This window comes from Erinaceus europaeus, chromosome 15 (genome assembly GCF_950295315.1).
Source record: "Erinaceus europaeus chromosome 15, mEriEur2.1, whole genome shotgun sequence".
Taxonomy (NCBI): domain Eukaryota; kingdom Metazoa; phylum Chordata; class Mammalia; order Eulipotyphla; family Erinaceidae; genus Erinaceus; species Erinaceus europaeus.
In genome coordinates, this window is record NC_080176.1 from 70,249,235 (window position 1) to 70,274,792 (window position 25,558).

Here is a 25,558-nt window from a genome sequence, read left to right on the forward strand (position 1 = left end):
ATGTCAAGCACAGAATTGGCACATAATAAATGTTCCTTCCCTTTTCCTCCGCCCCCTGACTTTTAGATCATTTAACAAAAAGAAGGAAATATTCTCTGTTCCAGCAAGTCGCCTCTGAATTCATCCCTTATACTCTTTACACCTCCACTCATCCTTGAGCTAAATTTCTCCTTTATTTTCTTCACTCCTCTTCACTCTGTGCTTTCCAGAGAAGGGAAAACAGAGCATAGCACCTGCTTTTAGAAGGTAACTCTAATACTTACTGGCCCTCTCAAGTACAAACAGGACCCTAGTCTCTCCTCCCTGTACCACCCTCATACCCATCCTGCTTGGTCTGTGCTTTAACCACATACAAGTCCATCACCCCCTGCCTGCTTCCAGCTAATCTGGAGAAGAATGGAGTAGCAGAAGTTCCTATCTCTGAGGTCGGATCTCTTCTTAAGATGTGCGTCGCTGGCTAGGTGACTATAGGCTTCCACACATGCCAAGGAAATGTTGTTTTTTTACTACAAAGTCTCTGTTAGCTGGACTCATATTTCTGGCTTGACATTTTGAGACTCTCACTGTCTCCATTCTTAAGGGAAGAGTTGTGCTTCGAGGCAGGTTGCCGCCACCTTAATGATCTGATTTCAAGCCAGGGAGGAAGAAGTACAGAACAAGGGGGGTGTCTTAGGTTCCTCTCTCAAAGACTGTTTCTCACATTTTAAATGTAATAATACCCTAAAGGCAGTCTACCCAGTGCTTTATTCTCATAATCATCAAACGTCTATTGTAAGGGAATTTAATCAAAGCAAGTCTCGTTCATTGGCTGTTCACCCATTAAAATGCTATTTTGAGAATCCACTGCTATTAATTTGAGGGAAAAAACCACACAGACTGACTCAGTGTCTCAACTGTCTTAATATCTAGAAAATGGATCAGTGCCCAATGACTTGCCCCAGAGCAGAGCAGATAAGCTAAATCACTCACTCATTCCCATCCCTGTGTCCCTATCACTGCCAGCATTCACAGTTCAACACATAAAGTAGTCAGAGTTGTGTCGTTGAGTGTTGAATCACCCTCATGTAGGCCAGAGCAGTGAGGAGAAAGTTCTTGGTTCTTCTTCTTTGAAGTCACCAGAGGCAGAGTCACCACAGTAAATATTGGAATGACTTTGCAATACTTTTTTGTTTACATGGCTTTCTTCCTCAAAATAGTCTCTCTCTCTCTCTCTGTCTCTGTCTCTCTCTCTCTCCCGTGGAGGTTCTATACTGTGACACCAATTTTACTACAGAGCTAGTTAAGGCTGAGAGAGCAGGCCCAACATCCTCAGTAAGAGGTTGTTCTGCAGAACTCAACATGTCTCTTTGAACTCCAAATCTTGTACTGACCATGTCACCCAAAGATGCTGTAGCCTTGATGCACAGGAGAAATATTGCTTTTATTTAACGTGTAAAGGAAGAAACTCTTTATGTTTTCTGGGATAACAGAGACTAGGGAACTAGCATCTGCCTCCAACAAAATTGTGTCACTTACATTTGGGGTAAGTCCTCCTTGTTTTAGTATTGAATGAGTTTAGACTTCCTTTTCTTTTCTTTTTCTTCTGATTTTTCTTTTTCTTCTTTCATTATTTCTTTCTCTCCTTTATTCTTTCTCTCTTTTGATTTTTTTTTTTTTTCTCCAGGGCCTTAAAGTATTTGTGATTCTACTGCTCCCAGAGAACTTCATTTTCTTACAGCATTGCTCCATGGTTATTGAGGCTTCCCCTGGTCTCTGTGTGTTATTCTCATGGAATGCTTGGGCCTCAGACCTTGGCCCTCACTCAGGGTCAAGTGTACACTCTACCAAATAAGCTGTTTCCTAGTCTTTATTCTGATTTTGGAACAAGGTAACTCAATTAAAACAAGTATTTCCAAGAGCAGTTTTTTTTAAAAAAGAATTCTGTTATCTCTTCTAACTTCTGTCTCTTTCTTCATTCCCCTGTCAGTCATTCGGAGTAAATATTAGGGAGTATAAATAAGAGTTAGATAAGCAGGTCAGTGCTTTCTCAGCCCCTAAACTCTATACTATATCACCCATCAGAATATTTTTTTAGGTTCTCTGAGTCTGGCTGTCTAGTATTTCTGCTCACAGAATGCAGAGTTTGAACCTCAATAAATTTCCAATAGCTAAACAAGCCAATCAACTTCATGAAGACAAATCAAAATAAAGCAAAAATAGAGTTTTATAGACAGCAGGGCCATGACTAATAACCATATTCAGATGCATTTGTTAAATAGGTGAACAATGCTGGCACTTGTTTAAGCTTGATCAAAAATAACAACAAACCCTTCATGCTAGAATTGGCCAGGTTATTTGGAATCTTTTTGACCTAGTCTGGAAAAGAAAGTATGAAGCCTTTGGAGAAATAGAAATAAAGAGATGTGCCCAGAACAAGTTGTTTTCTTCACAGCTCTTCTAAGTGCTAGTCCTGCTATCAGGAACATCCCAAACCTACAAAATTAGCAAATCAGAAGAGAATTGCAAACCTTCCAAAAGGATTAAAGGCAAGGCCACTGTGCAGAATTCAGTGAAACAGTGGCATTTGTTTTATCTTGAATTTGGGGTTAGGGTGAACAACAAAGGTTGGTAAGGGAGACCCATGAAAATGAAGCTAGAATGATAGAGGACAAGATTGAGTTGGGTTTTATATAGAGTGTGAGTGTGATTTCCACAGAGAAATTGGGGTTAAGGCTGAGACTAAGGCCTACGCAGGAAAACCAAAAAAAAAAAAAAAAAAAAAGAGTGTAGTATTGAGTGATGAGTATGAGTATTCCTCTTCAGCCAGGGAAGTTCTATAAATACAAAGTTCTAGAAAAAAAAACAAGTGCTCTCATTAGTGCTTGTGCTGTGTCTCCAGTTGACTGCAACCTCCCAAGGAAGCTATGTGGCAGGACTTTGTTAGGAAAGGCAAATTAGGGGGGTCAGGCCGTAGCACAGGGTTAAGCGCTTCACATAGTGTGAAGCGCAAGGGCCTGGCGTAAGGATTCCCGTTTGAGCCCCTGCAGGGAAGTTGCTTTACAGGCGGTGAAGCCCATCTGCAGGTGTCTATCTTTCTCTCCTCCTCTCTGTCTTCCCCTCCTCTCTCTATTTCTCTCTGTCCTGTCTAACAATAACTTCATCAATGACAACAACAATAATAACCACAACAACGATAAAACAACAAAGGTAGCAAAAGGGAAGAAAAAAAATAGTCCCCAGGAGCAGTGGATTCATGGTGTAGGCACCAAACCCCAGCAATAATCCTGGAGGCCAAAAAAGAAAAAGAAAAGAAAACCCAAACTAGTGGGTATTGCCTCATCTTATGGGACACTCTAACATCACCCACATTATATATTTGACTTATAAAACAAAGACAAATAACAGCAACAAAAAGCATTTGGCTCATTCATTTATTTATTCATATTTCAGTTTTGTGTGATTTTTGAGTGTCTCATGTCAGGTATCATGTTAAGGAATACAAACAAAAGAAACAAATGAACCTATGCTGAGGAGGAGAGAGAGAGAGAGAGAGAAAAAGAGAAAGAGAACTATATAACATTATGATAAATGAGAGATGCAACAATAACTGGGTTTCTTAGATTATAGAATAAATTTTAAAAGGTAGGATCCACCTATGTTAATAGCAGCACAGTTCATAATCACTAGAACTGTGTAATCAACCCAGATGTCTAACATCAAATGGGTGAATAAAAACATTGTGGAATACATACATGATGGAATATTACTCAGCTGTTTAAAATGATGAAGTCTCCTTTGCATCCTCATGGATGAAACTTGAGGACATCATGTTGAGTTAGATAATCCAAAAGGAGAAGAGCAGGGACCAGGCAGTGCTGCACACTTCATTAAGCACACACATTAGAGTGCACAGAGACCCAGGTTTAAGTCCCAGACCCCTACCTGGAGAGGGAAAGCTTCATAAGTAGTGAAGTAAGGCTGAAGGTAGCTCTCTTGTCTCTTTCTCTCTCTGTCTGCCCCCCTCTAAATTTCTGTCTCTATTTAATAATAAATAAATTAAAATATTTAAAATGAAACAGAGAAAGACAGATATCAAACGATTAGTGGGACTTAATAAAGTAGGGACAGAAAGGGAGAGCACAAAATGAAACATGGACTGAACAAATGACTCTGGGAAGGGAGGAGAAGGGAGGAGAGGATAGATATTTTGGGAGCCTGGTGCATAGTGAAATTATATCCATATGTCAGTGACCACACTGTCAAGCTTTAACCCCCTCAACTAAAAAGATAAAAAATAAAATAAAATAAAATAAAGGTAGGCTCCACAAAAGGGTATAGTTACTTTTTTTTCAAGAAGGGGGACACAAGACAGATTTCAGGCAAATTTAGTATTTTATGGCAATACAATAACTCCACTATAAAAATTGTTGGGGCCACCTTGCCGTGCCTTAAGCTCAGATTTGAGTACCAACATCACACATGAAGTGCTATAACTATAACCATAGAGAAAGTTCTGGTACTGTGTTGTCTGTCCTCTTCCTCTCTTTTTGAATGAAAAAGTGACCCACAGAGGTGAAATTAGACATGTGTGAGACAAAAAATAAATTAAAATTTTAGTTGTGGTATGATTGAGTCAGAGTAAACATCACAGCTAAGTTTTCAGCTAAACTTTAATAAACCATATCTGTGGCGTCACCATTTTGATCAGGATAGAGACTATTTGCACTTGCTGATGCCCCTCTCTTAGTCGGTTCTCTCAACCCCAACCAGGTAACCATCTATCTCACTTCTGCCACCTAAGATTAATTTTTAATAGATGTGAACTTCATTGAAAATGGAAGTTCACAGTCAGTGTCTTTTTGCCTTTCGCACTCCCTGGCTGAGTGAGATTCACCTAGATAGTGCAAATGTCTTTATAGTAAAATGAAATTGCAGTGGAAAACATTCCTGGATTTTAGGATTTTTCTAAAAGGACTTAATTGGCTGGGAAAGGGGAAACAGATGGTGGGGTGGAAAAAAAAAACACATAAAAGTTCAGATTCAGTGGGGGTGGGTTTCAATTTGGAAGCGGCCACTTGCTAGCTCTGTCACTTGAGAATATCACTCCCTGAACTTCAGCTTTCTTCTCTGCAAAATGAAGTTAACACCACCACCTACTTTATGGAGCTGTTAATATAATGTTAGTTAAAATTACTTTAAAACTGTAAAGTGTAACAAATGGATTTTTAGAAAAACTTTGTTAGTTTATTGCTTGTATAGACAATGATGTGTGACTGATCCATGGTGTATAAAGGACAATTTTTATACTGTGCCATTTTATAAATAGGTTATTAGTAACCAACTGAATTCTAGTACCTGAATGCAATGCAATGAACATTCAACAGTTGCCTTGTTAAGTCTAAACTCTTCTTTTAGTTGCATGTAATCTGAATCTAAAACATGAATTGGAATTCTATGTCTTGGTATCTGGTTGCCAAATCAAACAATACTTTGAATTTGCCAGACTTGCTCACACCTGTAATAATGCATATTAAATAGTACCTGAGCTCAGGCATCTATTTCCTTCTGCATTGTAAAACACCAAAAGAAAACATTCCACAGAAGGAAGGAAAGGGTTTCAATTCCTCCTCCATTGCTGCCCCTGACTGTGGCCACAAAGGGAAATGCAGAGACAAACATCTCTTGAAATAAGGAGTGACAGGAGAGTGTTAAGATGGGAAAGTCTCCAATGAAGTCAAGTCAGAGAAAGTAAAACTCTGGTACCAGGCTTCTTCTTCTTTCTTCCTTCTTCTCCTTCTCCTTCTCCTTCTCCTTCTTCTTCTTCTTCTTCTTCTTTTTTCCTTTCATTTCTTGAATTAATTGGTAAATGCTTTCCCTGCATGTCAGTGAGATTTTGAGTGCAAAATTAGAAAATAGAGTCATTCAAATTCTCCACCAACTGTTGTAAATTTTCTTACTGATGGTGGGGGGAGTGGCAGAGGGGGGTGCATTCATTTTCTCAATGGCTACATTGCCAGCCATCATCTGGCACGTTCTGTCTATAAACATGAAACCAGAAACGTTGGCAGGAGGAGGTATTAACCAGTCCCCTCCCAGGCTGTAAGTAATACCACATCCCCCACCTGGCCCCCTTAATAATCCTATTCAATGAACCCTTTATTATTATTATGACTGGTATAAAAAATGACCCCACACTTACAGGTGTAACTTAATGAGGCACATGTTGTGTCCAGATGTCTTGCAAGGCCAGCTCCGCTGCCACAGTCCTATTCTTTGTGCATGTTTCATAAAGCAAGGAACCACCTGAAAGCAGTCACTGGAGAACGTATCCATCCTGTAGCCGAGTCAGTTCAGGAGCAACGCTCTGCTCCTTCAGTGCCAACAGATGGGCAAAACCTGGGAATTATACTCAACATGCTTCTTTCCCCCCCCCCCTTCCTTTCTTTCTTAAAGCAATTATCTGATTAAAAGCATCAACAACATTCTCTTCTTTTTACTTCCTTTCAGAAAAATGTTGAAGAGCTGACAGTTTCAAGTGAGGAGGAAGGATCAGTTTCCACCTGCCACTTTTCTGCCATTGCTGCAAATCAGGGCAGATCCTTGTCAGAACTTCAGCACGATTCAGAAGTCGGTTTAAATAACCAGCAGAAGAGTTCCTCATGAGGACAACATACACCTCTCATTTAAACCTTCCAGCTGGCATCTTCAGGTGTCATGGGGGTGGGAGGTTGGTGGGGAGTGGGGAGGCTAGGCCTGCTTACTACTGAATCATCTGCCTGGGTGCTGCTGGTCAGCCAGCATTGGCAGGGAACATCCAGGCTACAGATGTGCTAAGTCACTAGTTCTTATTAACCCTTTCGCAGAAGACCCAAGGTCAGTGTTGTGTTGTGGTGCCTGACATGGAACCATTGCAGACTGAGGCAACCAGATATCCCTGGGTCCATACTCCCAGCGGGTTAAAAAATAGGAAAGCTATTAGGGGAAGGGATGGGATATGGAGTTCCGGTGGTAGAAATTGTGTGGAGTTGTACCCCTCGTATCCTGTGGTTTTGTCAGTGTTTCCTTTTTATAAATAAAAATTTGAGAAAGAAAGAAAGGAAGAAAGAAAGAAAGAAAGAAAGAAAGAAAGAAAGAAAGAAAGAAAGAAAACTGGTCATTGTAACTAAATTTCAAGATTGCAGAGGCTTTCAATATAGTCTTAATATTTAACTATCTTTTTTTCAACACAGAGTTGCTTCCAGGAAAAAAAAATCTGTGTAAATATAGGTGGATTAGATTCATTGAAGCAGATAGAGGACTGGATCCAGGGAAGCAAATTTAAAAGCAAATTTAAATTTATCTACAAGGATGTTCACTACTGAACTATTTAGAATGAGAAAATATTAGAAAATATCAATTATTTAACTATCAGGGATTAGCTAAATAAGCCCTAAGAATAAATGATGACAAGACAATAAGGTAGAATATTGTGCACTCAATAAAATTGTTATAAAATGTTATTTAGGAAGAATAAGTTCATGACCTCATATTATCTACCCTTTCTGCAAACATAGCTGTCACATAGCCCATGTCGAAATCACTGAATGTAGAAATAGTTGCTTTCCAAACCCGACTTTGCCAAATCCAGTCCAACTTTTCTCATCAAACTGCTTTCCAAATAATTAGATAAGGCTTTTAATCTCGCACTTGCTCCATTGTCAATAGTCTGTGTGGGATTTGGTGAAAAACTTAAATCTGAGGTCAAAATATCTGTTGCTAACCCCCTTGGACAAATCACACTTTAAATAATTCAAGTTGACCAAAGAATTAAAGTACACTAACAGGGATCACATTCAATATGAAATACAAGCGTCGTTTCTTTTGAAATTGAGCTGGGTGAAATGTATTAGTGAGAAGACTGACAAAATCCAGACTGTCTCTTCCTGAGTTGCACCTTATCATCAGAAAAATACAGCATTTGTGACCCAACCACTGTCAGTTTGAGTATTCTTTTACAAAACACTAAGTTGTTCTATGTACTATGAGCTGTTTGAAGGAAGTCATAATTTAAATCATTTTTTTAAGTCAGTTTTGGGGAGAAATGAGTAAAGCACAGTGAATGTATAATGTCCAAGAAAGGCTGGGTGGTCAATGAAATAGCTGTTTGCTGATAGAGCCCTTATTGTACCCAAGTCTGGAACCATGCAAATGGTTATAGGCTCTGTGCAATTATGCACTTGGCAAAAGCAATGTCTTTTGTGAGACAGCTTCGATCAGAGCTCCTGGAACTGACTTACAAAGAGGCATCACTTTAATTGTGTTGCAAGAAAGAATAGTGCTATGATCTCAAAAGGACAGAATACTTGTAAAATTTATGTAGCTCTTTAATACAATACACTTTGGTTTAAAGAGGTGGGGGATTTACACGTGTTAAGTGCTCCTACAAATCTACTTTACCCTTTCTTGGAAAAGGGCAACACAATAATAATAGTTAAATTTATGTGTAAGATGTCTGTATAGTAATGCTGCTCTAATCAGTAAATATTACAGAGTAGACTAACTGCTTCTGCTTTTAATCTTTAAATAACACCAACAAAATGCTGTCTACTAAGCAAAGGACACTTAGCCCACACACTCTAAACCTTTGTATTCTGGTTCTATATTATGAACAAAGATTTCAAAATCCAAATTCCAAGTGGGCTTCTAGCCCACTATTGTTTCCAGATTCTGCTCACCCTGCATATAGATGTCAGAATCTTCTCTTAAATAACACTTTCAAAAAAAAAGAGTGATTTTCTATTGAATTTTATATTCTATTTTCATCTCTCTGTCCTTACAAGCCTCCAAACAACTTTTACTTGCTTTTATCTTTCACTGGAAAAGAGGGCTTGTGTCTGATTTTTCTTCAGTGTGAGATTCCTAAGCAAATCTTCAAAGTATTTGCTTGCTCAAATCTTCAAAGTATTCACTTGCCCATGAGTTCATCACACACACACACACACACACACACACACACACACACACACACACACACACACACACACACTATATATATATATAAATATATATATTATACTTTTGAAATAAAAACTGTACACACATGCACATATATGTATGTAGTTTCACATACATAGAACATAGCCCCTTCTTTAGATTACATAACATACATAACTCTTTCTTAGAACTTCTCTCATGCTAATTCTCTGTCCTAGTTCAAAGGCAGGCTACTCCTGCCTGGTTTTGTCATGGGTTTTTACTCCTATTTGGCTACAGTTGATGGGACTAGGACTGGACACCTGACCTGTGACCTGGACCATTCAGATTTTCTCTCTTAAGAATTTAAATGAAGACACAAGAAACTAGAGGTCATGGTGCTTCCTGGCCCATGAAAATTTGGTGCAGAGAGAGGCAGTCTGCTAAGAAAAGCAAGAGAATGGAGCAGATGGTAGATCATGTGGCCCCAGAGAGAAAAAAGAGACTGAGAAAGTAACTTCTTTTGCTCCTGATGGTTTTCCAGGTCCCAGTTCAGTCTCTGAGGACTGGCTGTACATCCTGCACTGTAGTTCAGCACCATAACCCTGCACCTTCATAACTAATTTCTCTGCTCTTCAAGAACATTGAGTCAGTTTCTGTTTCTTACACCTAAGTGAATACTAAGATAATGTACATGTATGTTACATAGAGATCATATGATCCATGTATCTCATTTATCTCATTATAGAAATCTACAGGTGCGTAGATTTCTATGTATGATAAGCACCATATGCAAGAAGAATAGTGCAGTGCCAAGTACTAAGACTTAGTTCTTACTTTTGTATGGCTGTTAAACAAGACAGGAAATAAAGGGACAGTGAGAGGCAATCATTGCAAAGCCTCTGAAGAATTTGTAAGAGGAAGTTCATATCTCCCATAGATTGAACTGGTTCACTGAGGAAAAGACACATGAGAAAGAGAACAAAGAAGTGGTATTACTTTGTAACAACCAGATAAAGTTTAGGCAGGTGCCAAGGAAAGAAGAAAAGGAAGGAAGGCAATGAGGTATTTTGGGGGAGTTGGTAGGTGATGAAATGACCTTGTTTTGCAAATTGACATACACATGCTTTCAAGGTTCTTCTCAAGAAGCCAACTATCTAAGAATGGGAAGCTATTTCTGGGTTAAAAAATCTTAATTTTCAAATGCATCACTTTAAGACTCATTAAATTATTAAGGATTATCAGGGGTTATTGACTAAGTTGGTTGATTTTGTTTTTCTTTTATTTTAAAAAAATATTTAGTCATTTATTTGCAACCAGGATAATTGCTGGTGCTCAGTGCTTGTTCACAAAACTGCTTTTCCAGTCAGAGCAAGTCAGTCAGAAAGGAAGAGACTTTTATAGCATTGAAACTTCCCCTGATATCATGGCACCTTCCTGATGGTGTCAGAGATCAAATCTGGGCTACATATATGACATGGAACTCACCCTACTCAGTAGGCTATCTTTCTGACCCCTAATTACAACCTTTTAATTTTTTGAAATTCATGTAGTATAGGACAGTACCTTGGATTGCTTTTCCCTAGAGACAAGTTTCAGTGAAACATCGATTCAACATACACAGGCACACAAAGAACTCAGGGACTGTCAGAGCAGTCCAGAGGCCTCAGTTGAGAGAGGTGGAGCCAATAATAGTGAGAATGGAGGTGGCATCTGCTGAGATCCTGAACTTTTCAGTAGAGGTACCTTTTCTTCTATCTAATCATATGACTGTGGACAGGGCATCTTGATTGTAAATGGAGTTTATAATAGATCCTACCTTACAGCACTGCTACTGGGGACTAAGAGGGAGCATGAACTCAAGACACCCAGAACAGACCCTGGTTCACATCAGGCATTAAAGCAGGTCACCACTGCTATCAGGTCAGGAGACCCCTCAGGTTCAGAGAGTTAGAAACTAACAGAGCCCTTGATCTTCAAGGTAGGGTTCTTGTTCTACATTCTCCTACAGGGATATTTCAAACCTATGTGACAAGTAGCAAAGGGGGAGGGAGAAGGAGAAGAAGAGGGAGAGGGAGAGGGAGAGGGAGGCAAAGAACTAGCTCATCACTCTAATACATCTGAATCTGAATCTGAATTCTGAATCTGAAGAGGGTCAGATTCAGAACCTCAGGCTTGAGAGTTCAACACTATGTCACCTCCTCGGCCACAGAGGGTAGTATTGTGCATTTTATTATTTGTGTCTATTTGTAAAATACGTACTTACTTTTGGCTGAATTTCCTGGTACCATAGCCAATCTGGAGAAAGGGACTGAATCAGCCCATCTCCAAAAGTCAATTCGGAGGACAGGGCAAAGACATTTATCTTGCTCTGCCCAAGCACAACAGGGTGGAGAGATGAGGAGGCTGGATCAAGTCTCACAGAGCGGTCATCCTGCAGGAAGAAATCATTTTCCTTTTTCAGCAGAAAGTCACTATATTTGGCTCTTGCTCTTAAAATATCGTCAAGCTTGTATATTTCGTTCAGGTCCATGTCAGAATCAATATGAGGAGGAAAGCTAGTAGGGGAGACAGAAAGATATACAACTGTAGTACTGCTTCACTGCTTATGAAGCTTCCCCTCTGCAGGTGGACACCAGGGGCTGGAACCCAGGTTCTTGCACTTTTATGCAAGGACTGGATGCACCACCTCCCAGTCCCCAAGGTGCTATTTTGAAATATCTATTATCTACTAACTGTGTTCAAAATTCTCTCATGCAACAAAAGAGAGGTGGTGTAAACCTGAAAGTGGTGCTAAGGGCCTCTATTAATTTAAGAACACCAGAGAATCAAAAAAAAAAAAAAAGGCATGGCTAGTTTTTTGGAGAAGGTAGAAGTAATGGAGTTGATGCACTCTCTTTCTTTAAGATGCAACTTAATGTTCCATGGAGGAATCATCTTTAGCCCCTGCACAAAGGTATCTCAGTAAACTTACCCGAAGAAAATTGTTTAATAATCAGGAACCTTAAGGTGAGAATATAGCAAGTGCATGTAGAAACTATTGTATTTACTGTCAAATGTAAAACATTAATTCTCCAATAGAGAAATAAAAAAAAAGAATACAGCAGGTGAGATTTGGGGTCTCCATGCTGGAAGAACCTAGGAAGTCTATTTTAGGTATATTCCAAGGGGCCCATATTTTTGCCTGCGCCTGACAGCTAACATGAAGGTGGGCTGAAAGTATTGTCTAGGGACATGTTGTCAGAGTTGGGGACAGGACCAGAAAGCTGGATCAGGGCAGAGAGTAACTCCCAAATATGGAAAAAGTAATACACTGTTAACTATAAACTCCACTGATCTGACCTAGGGTCCATGTCTATTCATATTTTACACAGGAGCATGTTTAACCTTCACATCTCTGTCAGTCTTTTTGTTCTGCTTTATATCTTAGTGCTTTTTAGCCACCAAGTTGCAGATGATGCCAACCTGACATCCCTGGGCAGACAGCCTCACCAATGTGTCCCAGAACCCCACCTCCCCAGAGCCCTACCCCTCTAGGGAAAAATAGAAAGATTGTGAGACTATGGGTATGGATAGATTGGTCAATCCCAATGTCCAGGGGAGAGGCAATTACAGAAGCCAGACCTCCTACCTTTAGCACCCCATAAAGATCTTTGGTAATATTCCCAGACAGATAAAGGCTAGGGAAACTTCTAATGCAAGGGATGGATATGGAACTCTGGTGGTGGTAATTGTATAGAATTGTACCCCTCTTCCCTCTTATTCTATGATCTTGTCAATTATGATTAAATCACTAATAAAAAATTACCTTCTTATAATCCTATATCTGAAGGTTAAAATTTTACTGTAATGGACAGGTTAATGGACAAATATGAAATCTTCTGGACTTGCTTCTACACACAATAGAAAATTTTATTCTAACAAAAATAATTATGTTATTTGTACTAGTCTATAATTTTTGTTTTAGTGAGAAGTGTAGCATGGGTATCATTTGATAACAACACACATTAGTGTAACTATTAAAAATAATTTAATGTTAGGCAGGATATAATTTATTTGCACAATCTGAAATTCACTCTATCAACTACTATATTTTAAGCTCTGTAGTTTTTAAGCTTAATTGTCTAGTTCTTCTTATCAAAATGTTTTCTTAGAAATAAAGGATGAAGACACCCCCCCCTCCAACACGCCCCCCCCCCCAACACACACATACTCTGTCACATTTCTCTTGGAATCACAAAGGAGAGGACAACCCAGAGCCAGAAGTGATGGGATATAAGTCTAATAGGTTTCCCAGGTGCATTGATGCCTCTCTGTGTACCCACTCCAGGGTAGTTTCTGTGAGTACAGATTTCCTTATGAAAGAAATCTGAAGGGATTCTGATCACTACAACCTCAAGAAACCAACTGGCGAAGCAGTACAATAGCACAATTCAATTCACAATTAAATTAGGTTCAGGAAGGGAGATTCATCTCAAGTCTCCCTCCCTGGGATCTCTCTGAGTTGCTCTAGCACTCACCAAGCTGGTGCCCTGCAGGACATGAGAATATAGCTTCAGCCCTACTGCTTTCTAGGGGCAGGTAGTTATTTATACTGGGGGCTGTGCACTGGGGATGCTTAGTAGCAACCCTGGCCTCTACCCACTAGATGCCAGTAGCACTCCCTCATCAACAAAGAACAAAATTTCTCCAGACATTGCCAGCTGTCCCCGAAGAGGCAAAGCCGCCCCTACTTGAGAATTCATGATGGATAACTTCATATGTGATCTGTAGGTTGAATTTCTAGCTATGAATTGTATGCAATTCTTATCTTTTTACTAGAATCTATGAATCTGCAGGCAAGAAACTAACTTTACATCCCACTCACCCACCAACAGTACAGTGCTAGAGATTCAAACTTCACTTAAATGCATACTGCTTAGCTCCAGACAGGCAATCAAGCTAGTTGGTTAACATTTTAATTTCTGATTTGTACTAGATTAATTTAAATAGAGGTGACATCAAGACTAATTATTTCTGCTAACTCTTGAAATGTCAATTACTTCAAAACACACTCTCCTATAATGCCATACAATCCGTAACACAACTCAAGCTGGTGTGTGTGTGTGTGTGTGTGTGTGTGTGTCTTTGATCACCATTCTGCACATGATACAATCGGTGGAATATTTAAAGTTTGGCTTTAATTTTCTTCTTTACAATAAGCTGGAAATATCTCAGATGCACTGGGGATGTCTTTTGGGGATCCCTTTGTCACTGGTGTCAGGGCATGCAAATTTTGAATCACTCTACAAAAGAAAAGGAGGACTTGGGTAGGGTAGGGGAAGTAGCATAATGGTTATGCAAAAGAGTTTCACACTTCAGGCTCTGAAGTCCCAGGTTCAATACCTGGTATCACCATAAGCCAGAGCTAAGGGAAAACAAACAAAAACAGAACAAATGAGCAGAACAGAACAAAACAAAACAAAAAGCCTGTTAAAATTACACTCTCTATCCTAACACAGCTTTCTACTTCTGTTCTCAACTTAGACACCATCTTCCCAGATAAGATTTTTAGTTCACCTTCATATCAGCAATCAAGCTCATGCAAAAAATAAAGTCATAGGCTCCTAGGAATATATATATAATAGACTCCATCATTTCTTTCCACCCTCAAATCTCTAATCTAATCTGCTTTACTCCAATTTTTTGATTCCTGTTTATTAAACACTGGTCTTGCTTTATATCTTACCATCATTCAGCCATCAAGTTGCAGATGCTACTAAGATTCCATGCTGATTTCACTAGGAAGACTTCACCAATGTGTCTCAGAACCTCATAGCTCCAGAGCCCTACCTCACTTGGGAAAGATAGAAACAGTCTAGGGGTATGGACTGACCTGCTAGTGACATGTCTGGCAAAGAAGCAATTACAGAAGCGAAAACTCCCACCTCCTGCACCCCATAAACAATTTTGGCTCATAGACTTCTGGAGGGGAGAGTTACAGAGCAGCAGCAGCTGTGTTTCTCTCCTCTCCTCTCCCGGTTCAACTAGGAATACCAAAGGAGACCACCTGGGACCCCAACAAGACAGGACTAGAATGACTTAAGGAAGCCACCAAATCACCAGTGAGTGTGAACACGTGTGCCTCATGGGCAGAGAGAAGCCTAGGGAGAGATTAGGTGGCTGGTAACAGTCTGGCAGTTTACCAGTTGAGACACCACCTCCAGTCTGTTTCACCAACAAACAGACAGCTGAAGGGAGGAGAGGACTCCCCAAAGACTCACCAAATGCAACTGTGAGTCTCCGTTGCTACTGCCCTCAGAATCTGGAGCAGTGGAGGGGAGGTCCTGTGCTGACACAAGGGGACAGAGAACTAACCAGGAAACTCAGGAGAAGATCTATAACTCGGTGACCTAGCTGTGGGGCTGTGAAAGTCTCTTTGCATAACCAGTGGATTATCTCTGCCACATCCTGCTTTATCTCTTGATCAGGAGTCAGTGATTAAGCTAAGAAGCCTACTTATAGTTTAAAAGACCTCAGGCTCCCATAGCCTACAGGGAATAAAAATAACAAAAGAGGTTTTTAAGCCACTGTGCTCCAACCCAGGGATTAAAATAATATTGAAACAACTGTCACTTATCACAACTGTGAACCCTTTAATTACCTTACTTAGACACAAGTCAATCCAGGCAAGAGTGATCAGTAGTTTGAAAAGTACTGAGAGAGGAACCTCATAACATAATGTATAAAATGGTTAAACCAACAAGAAGAAATATTAGAGAAAAGAACCAGGACAAGAGTCTAGCTAACAGCCACCCAAAGGATGAATCACCAAATAATGAAGTCAACATCCACATACTAGTTAAGGAAATAATCACAGGAGTGAGTAAAGAATATGAAAGAATTGTCATCAGAAATACAGAAACAACAAATGAGACCGTGGAAGAAAACACCAATTATCTCAAGGTGATTAGAGAGCTGAAAGTTGAAATACCTGAGCCAAGAACACAACTAGCTGAACAAGCTAAAACAGTATCAAAACAGGGTAACAAAAAAAAAAAAGGAAAGGAAAGAGGAGGCATCAGGGCTGTTGCTGGGCCTGGCAAGCAGGGGAGCTCCAGAAAACTGTGTGTTCTGTTGAGAGCCTTGTTATCTGACATTTATTGAACTGTGATAAATACAAATGCCACCAGTCTAGTTTTACTGCTGTTTCTTATTTTAAATCTCCTTTTCACTGTAAGCAGAGGCACATGGGTAAATATAAACAGCAGTATGCAACCATAGTGATAAATCTGCATTCATCCTTTACTGGAAATTGAAGTTTTGTATTGAAGTCAGAGAGCTGCATATAGTAGCCAGCAATAGCTCACCTGGTAAAGCACTGGGTTTGATGCTAAGCACCACATAGGATCAGTATGGACAGCAAGAGAAGAGCTCTCCATGAATGGTGAAGCAGTGGTATGGTATCACTTCCTGTCTATATGTGCATCTCCCTCTCTGTTCTTTCTAAAATAATGAATGAAAATCATTAGCCCAGTAGGCCAATTAAAGATGGTATATTGCATGCTAGATTTGGATTTATTGGATTTATTCCCTGGCACCACACACACACACACACACACACACACACACACACACACACACACACATACACAGATTGAGAAAAACACCTGTCATGAATTTCTAGCAGAATCACAGAAAACTACACACCACAAGTGAGGAAGTATAAAGGAATATGTGTGCATAGTTCAATAGGAAGAGGTGTGTCATGAAGAAAGAGAGAAGAGAACTACTAAGAGGTCCCAAGATGGGACATTGACATCATGTCCTAGATATGGAATCTGGGATGACTCTTGCCTCTGGGCTTAGGAGGGCCATTGATATCATACCACTGAGGAGGGGCTCCAAGTACAGTGTAAGAACCTACTCAGTCAAAATGCCAATAACTGATATGAAATGAGAAGTGAAGCTCTATAGCATGCTCATATTGGCAGATCTATATCATCTTCTATAGGCATTGCCATGAGAGACCATGGAGTCAACTCAAGAGAGTTGAATGTACTTGGACTAAACACAAAGGTATCTAGCTTATAGACACAAGACAGACTGATCAAGCCAAGATAAACTCTCTCAACACACAAGGAAACACATGTCATTATACTCAGCAAGTAGAATTTTTCTTTCTTGCTGGAGTTCCCAGAGATGTTGATGATGTTAACTTCAAAAACATATCCAGTGTTTCCATGACCAATGACCAGCTTTCTTATCTATTTTTACTAAAGTTAAGCTGTGATTTAGATAGTTTATTCTCTTCATGTATCCCACCCAGCAGACAGAGAAGGTATGGATGAGCTAAAAAAGAACCAAGCTTTGACAAGTCCATGCTAAGAAATAGGGTCTATGATGAATCTATGATGAATCAAAGATAGTCAATTAGGAAATTTTCTATTTTGGTTTAAAATGACTTTGGATACCTTTGCTTTAATTCTTTATGTGTAGATCTATAGTTTAACTCTCAGAAAACAATCTCATTTTGTTCTGTTCAATCCTTGTTTGAAGATGTTTATAGAGAGGGATTGTGTATTTTTACTCTGAAAGAAACTGATATTTGAGGGGAAAAACAGTTTATAAAATGATTGTCAACAAAGAAGAGTATGGAGTATGAACTCCAGAAATGGAGTTCCTGACTGCCTTGCTGGCTTTCTAACATCTTGCTTCGAACTAATCATCCTTTTTGTGTCTTTGTTTCTTCATCCCATGTGTGAATAATTAAGGATATTAACAAGTGTGGCAATGATGAGCAATTGAATGAAAATACATAGAGCATCAAGATCTGTGCCTGGTGCATAGCAGGCCTTTCAAAATGTTAGTCGTGTTTTCATTGGTTTGATTTTGAAAAATCTCAAAATTTTGGCAAAAAAATTTAGTCAAATAAAAAACTCAGACATAAAAGTTAAAACTGTATTTGAACAACCTAGTGTTTTCTTTAATTCTCAAACATGAAAGCCAAAATGAGATCACTGTTCAAATATTTTCAGTCTTTAGTACTAGTGAGTATATGCCTTAGCAAGGAGAGAGAACACTTCTTTAAAACCATGGAGTTAGAAACAAAGATGAATGGTAGAGAAGCAATCAAAGAAATGTCCTATTATAGACTGATAAGTGGACATATAAATACAACTAATATAAGATTTTGGGCTTTTTTATTGCAACTGTCTCAGAATATGTGTCAGTTGACCATGAAATTCACCAGTAGAGAGAGCAGCAGGAAAATTTGCAGCCACACAGGAGAGGAGATGGGGGAATGAATGACATTGTTGTGATGTTGTCTCTAAGTAGGGCATCATTACCTTGGGGTTCAACTAGTCTGCTCATGTAAATGTTTGGGGAGCGAAAATGGCAATACAGATAGTTCATTACCTGCAAACATTGCACTGGAAATCTATTTGGTATCATTCTCTTAGATGCACTTAAAATATTTCTTTGATTTAAAGTCTCCAAAACCTCCTGTAAGAAAAAAAAAATCTGAACAGCAGCATCTGCTTAAGAACACATAGCAACCCTACATTCAGATTAGGACAGGAAGTTAAAAAAAAATAACACATCCGACTGAAACTGCAGGAGGACGCAGTAGACAGAATGTAATTAGTTGGGTTGACTGTCAGCCAAAACCTCAGGCAACCACCCCCTTGTTCTTATGAAAACTGCCTGGAGATTTTTAATGATGATGAGCAGTTAGGATCTCAGTTTTAAATCTTCTCTGAAATGCAGGGCGCCATCATTCCCTCCAGCAAAGCTGGGTTATTGGTTCTGGGTTGGCACTGAAGAGCTCTCAGAGAGGTGAACCTTAGCTCCTGAAGTGACTCTCACGTTTGCCACAAAGTGTTTGGTTTTCTCAAGACTTTAACCCCAGCTAGTCCAGCAGACTTGATGATAATAAGTTGGATGCTATAGAAGGAAGACACTGCTGTAGGAAATGTAGACTTGGGACTTGGAGAGGAGTGTGTCCATTTTAGTGATTTCCCCAGAGTGGGTGATGAATGGAGCTCTGGATTGGAGATCTCTGGTGTTCTGGTTTCTGGTATAGATTTTAAAAAGTTCAGTGGGAGGTTGGGCTGTAGCATAGCAAGTTAAGTGAAAAAGTTCAGTGGTATGAAGTGCATGGGTTGGTGGCACCAAATTCTGCTGCTATTTCTATTCCAGGGGTCTTGAAATAATCTCTGGAGTGGAAAGAACATAGACACTGAAGCCAGAATTGGTTTTGAACCCCAGCTGTGTCTTCTACTAGACATATGATCTTGGACAAACCCCTATATTAACCCATACCTCACAGCAAAGAAGGCAGAAAGAAGATTTGAGCTCTTCGGTTAAAAATACGTTATTTTCTGTGTGTTTTTATTTTTTAAACACATGTACAAAAGGCAGCGTTGATGGTGAAAAGGGGAGTTGGTGTGTAAGATCGGGGGTGCAAACAGACCATGTTGGTCCAGGCCTCCTTCCATGCACATTGTGTGTTTAGTCTGTTCTGTGGCTCATAACTGCAGCTGCTTCCTGCAGAGCCTGTTATAAGATCTATAAAAGGCCGCAATATTATGGTTTCAGAAGCAGGTAATGAGCATACACAGAAACCACAGATTTTTTTTCTTTCCATTTGGATTTTTAGTTTGTGGGCTTTCTGCACAGGAGTTCATGGGTATGATGCCAACTCTCACAGACAACAAGGATTTATTGTATTAATAATCTGCAAATTATGGATTGCAAAACAAAAGACATTTGGAGATTTCACTCAACTTCTACCAAACAAGATGTCTTCATGCTGAGGTTTTCAAGTTTTACACAGTGCCCAGTTGAAATTAATCACAAGCTATACATTTATTTGCATATTAATTATGTAAACATACTATGGAAGATATTTAGGATAAGTACAACTGGAAAATATGGGTCATTTTATGAGTAGTATGTACCAAACCAAATGGAATACTCGACTAAGACTTGTCTTCCAAAATTAGTTCAGAATGAATCTTTTTCCAGTGATATAGAAATTCAGTCTATTCAGTTCCACAAAAGACAAATACATTGGTTTGTTTTCTTGATTTTTGATTCCTTATGATAGTTTGTATTTAATTCAGAATGAGAAATTGATTTGGGATTTTTGTTGGTGGTGGTGGTGGATGACCATTTAAATAGTCAACTCTTAGTCCATAGTCATTCTATTGAATGTGGGCTTAAAATATGACTGCAAAAGATGTGACTTACAATGGAACCCATGATCAAATGAGTTTAGGAAATAGTTTTTAAAAGTTAATTTACTAACGGAATAGGCTGTAAGTATTACACACAGTGTTCCCTGATTTTATCAGACCAAGGAACCTTCCTCTCAGAGCTTTTCACTTGATCAGTGTTTGTGGACTCATACTTTTGGCCATTTGTTACTGTTTCCATATGTCCCTGGTCTCTGTTTTTCCTGTGTCCACCACTATTATCCTCATTTGTTACTAGAGCACATGGTATAATCAGAATTATATTCCTTGCTTAGTTCTTCAGTGATTGAGCTGTTGCGTAGATTAACCCTTCCTGGCTAGAGCTTCATGACCCACATACTCTCTGTTCACTTCTGACTGCAAAGAATAGGGTGCTTGTGGGGGAAGTAGGAGTGGGAGAGTGGCGATATCTGCATAGGGCAGTTCTGAAACTCATGGTGAGGATGTTTTCTGTTGGGATTTTTACGACCTTAAGATGAAATTTAGGAGCTGTAGACAACTGCTTCTTAGGGTCTTGTAATTAGAATGCCTACTGGGTAATTTGATACTGGAGTTTTTCATGTCTTTCATAAGCAAAAGGAAATGGAAAGAGCAAGCTGCCCATCCAAAGAGGAACATAAAAGCGAGGGAAAGAACACTGACACAGCTTCTTTTAATCAGCACAGGCTTACAGGCTTGTATGATATGAGTCACAATTCCCACTTTAAGAGTAACTCCTAAAAGATGAATGAAGTTTAGGAAAATATAGGAGAAAAATAATAAAGGGAGAACTAAATATTGATTAAAGATTTGTTGTTTCAGAAAAAAATTTCAACTACCTCTTTTATATCAAAATTTTGTTTGTGCTTTGATCTGTCCTTTTCCATCAAGATACCAAATCTCCTCATTCTTACCCTCCCTCTCTTCTCTACTTCGTCCCTTGCCTCTCGTATACTGTCTTTACTGTAGCATAAAAACACTTCCTTGCTACTGACCTACCATTTTCCTGCTTATTCTCAGTAAAATACCCCCATTGGCCTTAGTGCTTCCATATCCTTTTACAATTACATGGCTAGACTCTTACATGTAAAACCACATTTAATATTTTATTATTTGTTTGCTTACTTATCTTTAATTGCTATCAACACTGTGCTGGGGCTTCATGCCTGCATGATGAGAAAGACAGAAACTAAGAGGGAAGGAGGAGACAGAGAAGGAAAGAAAAAGAGAGAAAGAAAGAGAGACTTGTAGCACTACTTCACTGGTTGTGAAGCTTCTGTCCCGCAGGTGGGCACCTGAGGCTTGAACCTGGTTAATGTGTGCACTCCACCAAATATGCCACCACCCAACCTCTGCAACACCAAGTTAAGCCAGTAGGAGCATTACTAGTGTCCTAGTAAGCAACTCCCACAGAAAATATTGAGTGTTTGTTGGTTTTTGTTTGTGTTACTGTGTTTTGGTTTTTGTTTGTTTTTGATAGAGGCAGATAAAGAGTAAGAGACCACAGCACCAAAGCTTTCTTCAGTGCAGTGGGGAGTGGACTTAAACCCAGCTAACACACTTGACAAAGCAGCACACTGTCCAACTGAGTTATTTTGCCAGCCCTGAAAATACTGAGTTGAAGGGTATGCAACAGCTTGTACATTTAACACTGCTCTTCTTGATTTATTTCAATTGTTCCTCAACATTTCTCTCAACGCTTTATTTACTTCTGAACCTTCTTACCCAATGTAGATTCCTCCTCCTGCCTTCAAATGTTGGTGACTTTTTGGTTCTTATTTTTCCTCCTATTTCTCATAGTGTCTTCGTGTTATCTCATCTGCTTTTCTTTGAGTTATTTCTCCTAGAACATTACTTTATACTACACTTTCAACTCTTTTCTGGAAATTATACTTTTTATTATCTCCCCTGGTTTTTTTTTTTTATAACACTAATTAACAAAAAGTTTTCCTTTAGATTTTACTCATGTGCATCTGTTATTTTGCCGACCCAGCATCATGACACATTTTTTTTATTGGTAGAGCATCCTGACTTTTAAGAAACTATTCTCCAGTTTCCATCGTCCTAATAAACTAACAGTATTCTGATCTGTACTACTCCTAATAGACATAATCTAAGTAGTTTACCTCTTTTCCAGGATTTTTTTGTCACTATTCCTTTTGTGTGTGAATTTTTATTCCACTATCTTTAAAATTAACCTTTTTTTTGCCTAGTATTTTGCAGATTGTGACTCATTTGCTTGCAGTGAAATCACCATAACTACTATGACATTACCCTGCCACATAACACTAAATAAAAAGCTGCCTTTTTTTACTTAACCAGTAAGAGTCAGAAGAGAATATATCACATAGTCCTGTCATTGAATAAATTATAATCTAAAATTATTGATAATTTTGTATAGGTCAACATAATAAATTCTTTTTTATTATCTTATTGGAAGAGTTATGGTTTATAATAATGTTATTTACACATCGGTATAATTTCTCACTTCCCCCATGATAGATATCTGCAGAATATTTTTCCTCACAATTTAGATCTTTTTCTACCATCATGTACCAGGATCCTAACACCCCCTGCCCCATACACATACCCTCCCTTCCTCTTATTCCCAAGAATCCTTTGCTTTGGTGCAATATACCACACCCAGTTCAAGTTTCATTATGTGTTTTCCCTTTCTGTCTTTGTTTCTTAACTTTCTCTTATAAATGAGATAATCCAATATTTGTCTTCTTTTTGACTTATCTCACCTAACATGATTCCTTCAAGTTTCATCCAAGATGAGGCAAAGGGGATAACTTCATCATTTGTAATGCCTGAGTAGTATTCCATCAAGTGTGTATATCAGAACTTTCTTAGCCACTCATCTGCTGTTGGACATCTGGGCTGCTTCCAAATCTGTACTATTAAAAGTAGTGTTGTTATGAACATAACGTAATAAATTCTAATGTAACACTCCCAAAGAGGACATACACACAAACAAATGAATATTCTGGGATTAGAGACATTCCACATGGGTGATGAAACTAAGCTGTGCTTGGAGGAAAGCAAACTTTGAGAGAAAAGGAGTGGACTGAGCTAGGGGGTAGAGACAAACATGGAAAAGCAAAGAGATGTGGAAAGGCGTTTTTCTTAAGGGTCAGTGGGGAGATGAGCTTTAAGCAAAGGGTATGTATGGGCTGGCAGTGAAAGTATGTAGGAATGGTTACAATAATGGTTGTGGCAGGCAAAATATGATACATTAGACTCCCCCAAAATATCCAAAATCTGTAAGTATATTAGGACAAATGACAAAGAAGAGTCATAAGGTTGCTGGTGGTGCTAACTTTGCAAACCAGTTGACTTTATGACAGGAGAATTTGTCTGGATTACCTGGGTTTCCTGTTTAATCTGAGAATACAGTTATACTTGCTGTACTCTTAAGTTTATGAAGAGAAGAGGCAGGCAGAAAAGAATCTGAAGTGATATGTTGTGAGAATAATTAATTCATTGCTGCTGAAATTAAAGATGGAGAAAAGGGGTCAGAAACCCAGGAACCTGGGCATCTTTTGGAAAATGAAAGAAGTAAGTAAAAAGAACCTTTCCAGTAGCTTCTAGAGAGTAGTATAACTTTGCCAAAATCTTGAGTTTAGCCTAGAGTGAATAGAACCAATAGAACTGTAAGTTTATTAAATGTGTGCTGTTTGGAGACTTTAGCTAATGGATTTTTTTTTTTTTACTGCAGCAACAGAAAATTAATATAATAATATTTATAATAATTAATGAAAATAAGGAACAAGACTAACCTGTCAAAAGAAATATTTGTTTGGCTTTGTATGTTAACTCTCTTTTCAGCCACCAGGTTCCAGATGCTATCGTGATGCTGACCAGACTTCCCTGGACAGACAACCCCACCAATGTGTCCTGAAGCTTTGCGTCCCCAGAGCCCCACCCTACTAGGGAAAGAGAGAGGCAGGTTGGGAGTATGGATCGATCAGACAAAGCCCATGTTCATCGAGGAAGCAATTACAGAAGCCAGACCTTTTACCTTCTGCATCCCATAATGATGTTGGGTCCATACTCCCAGAGGGATAAAGAATAGGAAAGCTATCAGGGGAGGAGATGGGATACTGAGATCTGGTGGTGGGAAATGTGTGGAGTTGTACCTCTCTTATCCTATTTTTTTTGTCAATGTCTCCTTTTTAAAATAAATTAAAAAAAAGAAATATCAAAAAAACTAAAAGTCCATGCTCAGTATGTATAAAATCTATCTACATTACAGAGGGCCTTGAATTGCTTCCACAGATAGCATAAGAAGTCCTGGATGAAGTATATTCTGGTGAAGACAGTAAAATCAGGGTGGCAGTACAAAGAATGTTGAACCAGTGGTCTAACACATCTCTGACCAGACTTGGGATGAAATTTTCATTTTGAAATTGTCTGGTTTAAACATACTAGCATCTTTAAAACTCTGCATGATTTACCTGTGGGACCTGCCAGATCATTTTGTTTGACTATTTATGTTTAAATTATTAATGCAGCAGATACTGTTGATGTTTATTGCTCATACTAGGCACAGTTCTTTGGCAGTCACTTTTCTCAGCAATAGAATCAACTAAATGAAACAAAATTAAAAATTCATAATCTCCAAGGTTTTCTTTTTTGTTTACTAAGTTATAAATTAAGAGAAATGATATTTTCTTCTAGCTTTTCCAAAAACATGTGTGCTAGAGATTAGAGCATCAACAAGGACTGCTTTTGAGTCTAGACATAACATATATATGATTCTTGCAGGAAGTTTTGCACCCCATTTTTGAAGATTATTCTAAAAAAAAGGCAATTTTGCTTTCTTTCTGTTCCATTTTTTCCATACAATCAATAAATAACACAATCTTTGTTGTTAAGTCTTACCGCATTTTCTACTATTATCAATTTTTAAAATGTCTTTGAAATTTTTAAAAGTTATTTATGTGGTTAACATTTTTTTTCCAACAAAGGCACAATGTCTGCATAATGAATCCACCTCTCCTTGTGTCCAATTTTTGTTCTTCTTTTTTTGATAGAGACAGAAAATTTGAGAGGAAAAGGGGATATAGAGAAAGAGAGAAAAAGAGAAACACATACAGCACTGCTTCACTGTTCATGAAACTTCTCTCCTGCTGGTGAGGGCCAGAGGCTCTTTAATTTACCAGTCTTGTATCATTTCAATTGCTACCTTAAGTTTCCTAACTATAAAACCAGGAAAATTGTTATGTCTTCAGAAGGCTATTACTAATAAAACTTACACATTAATAGATTACTAAGTGTCAATTACTCTTTTATCCTTTGTATTTATTAACTAATTTAATTGTAATAATACTATTATAGTTACTATTTTGCAATCAAGAAGCTAGATCCTCAAAAACATCTTCATAATTTGGCTAAAGTCTTAC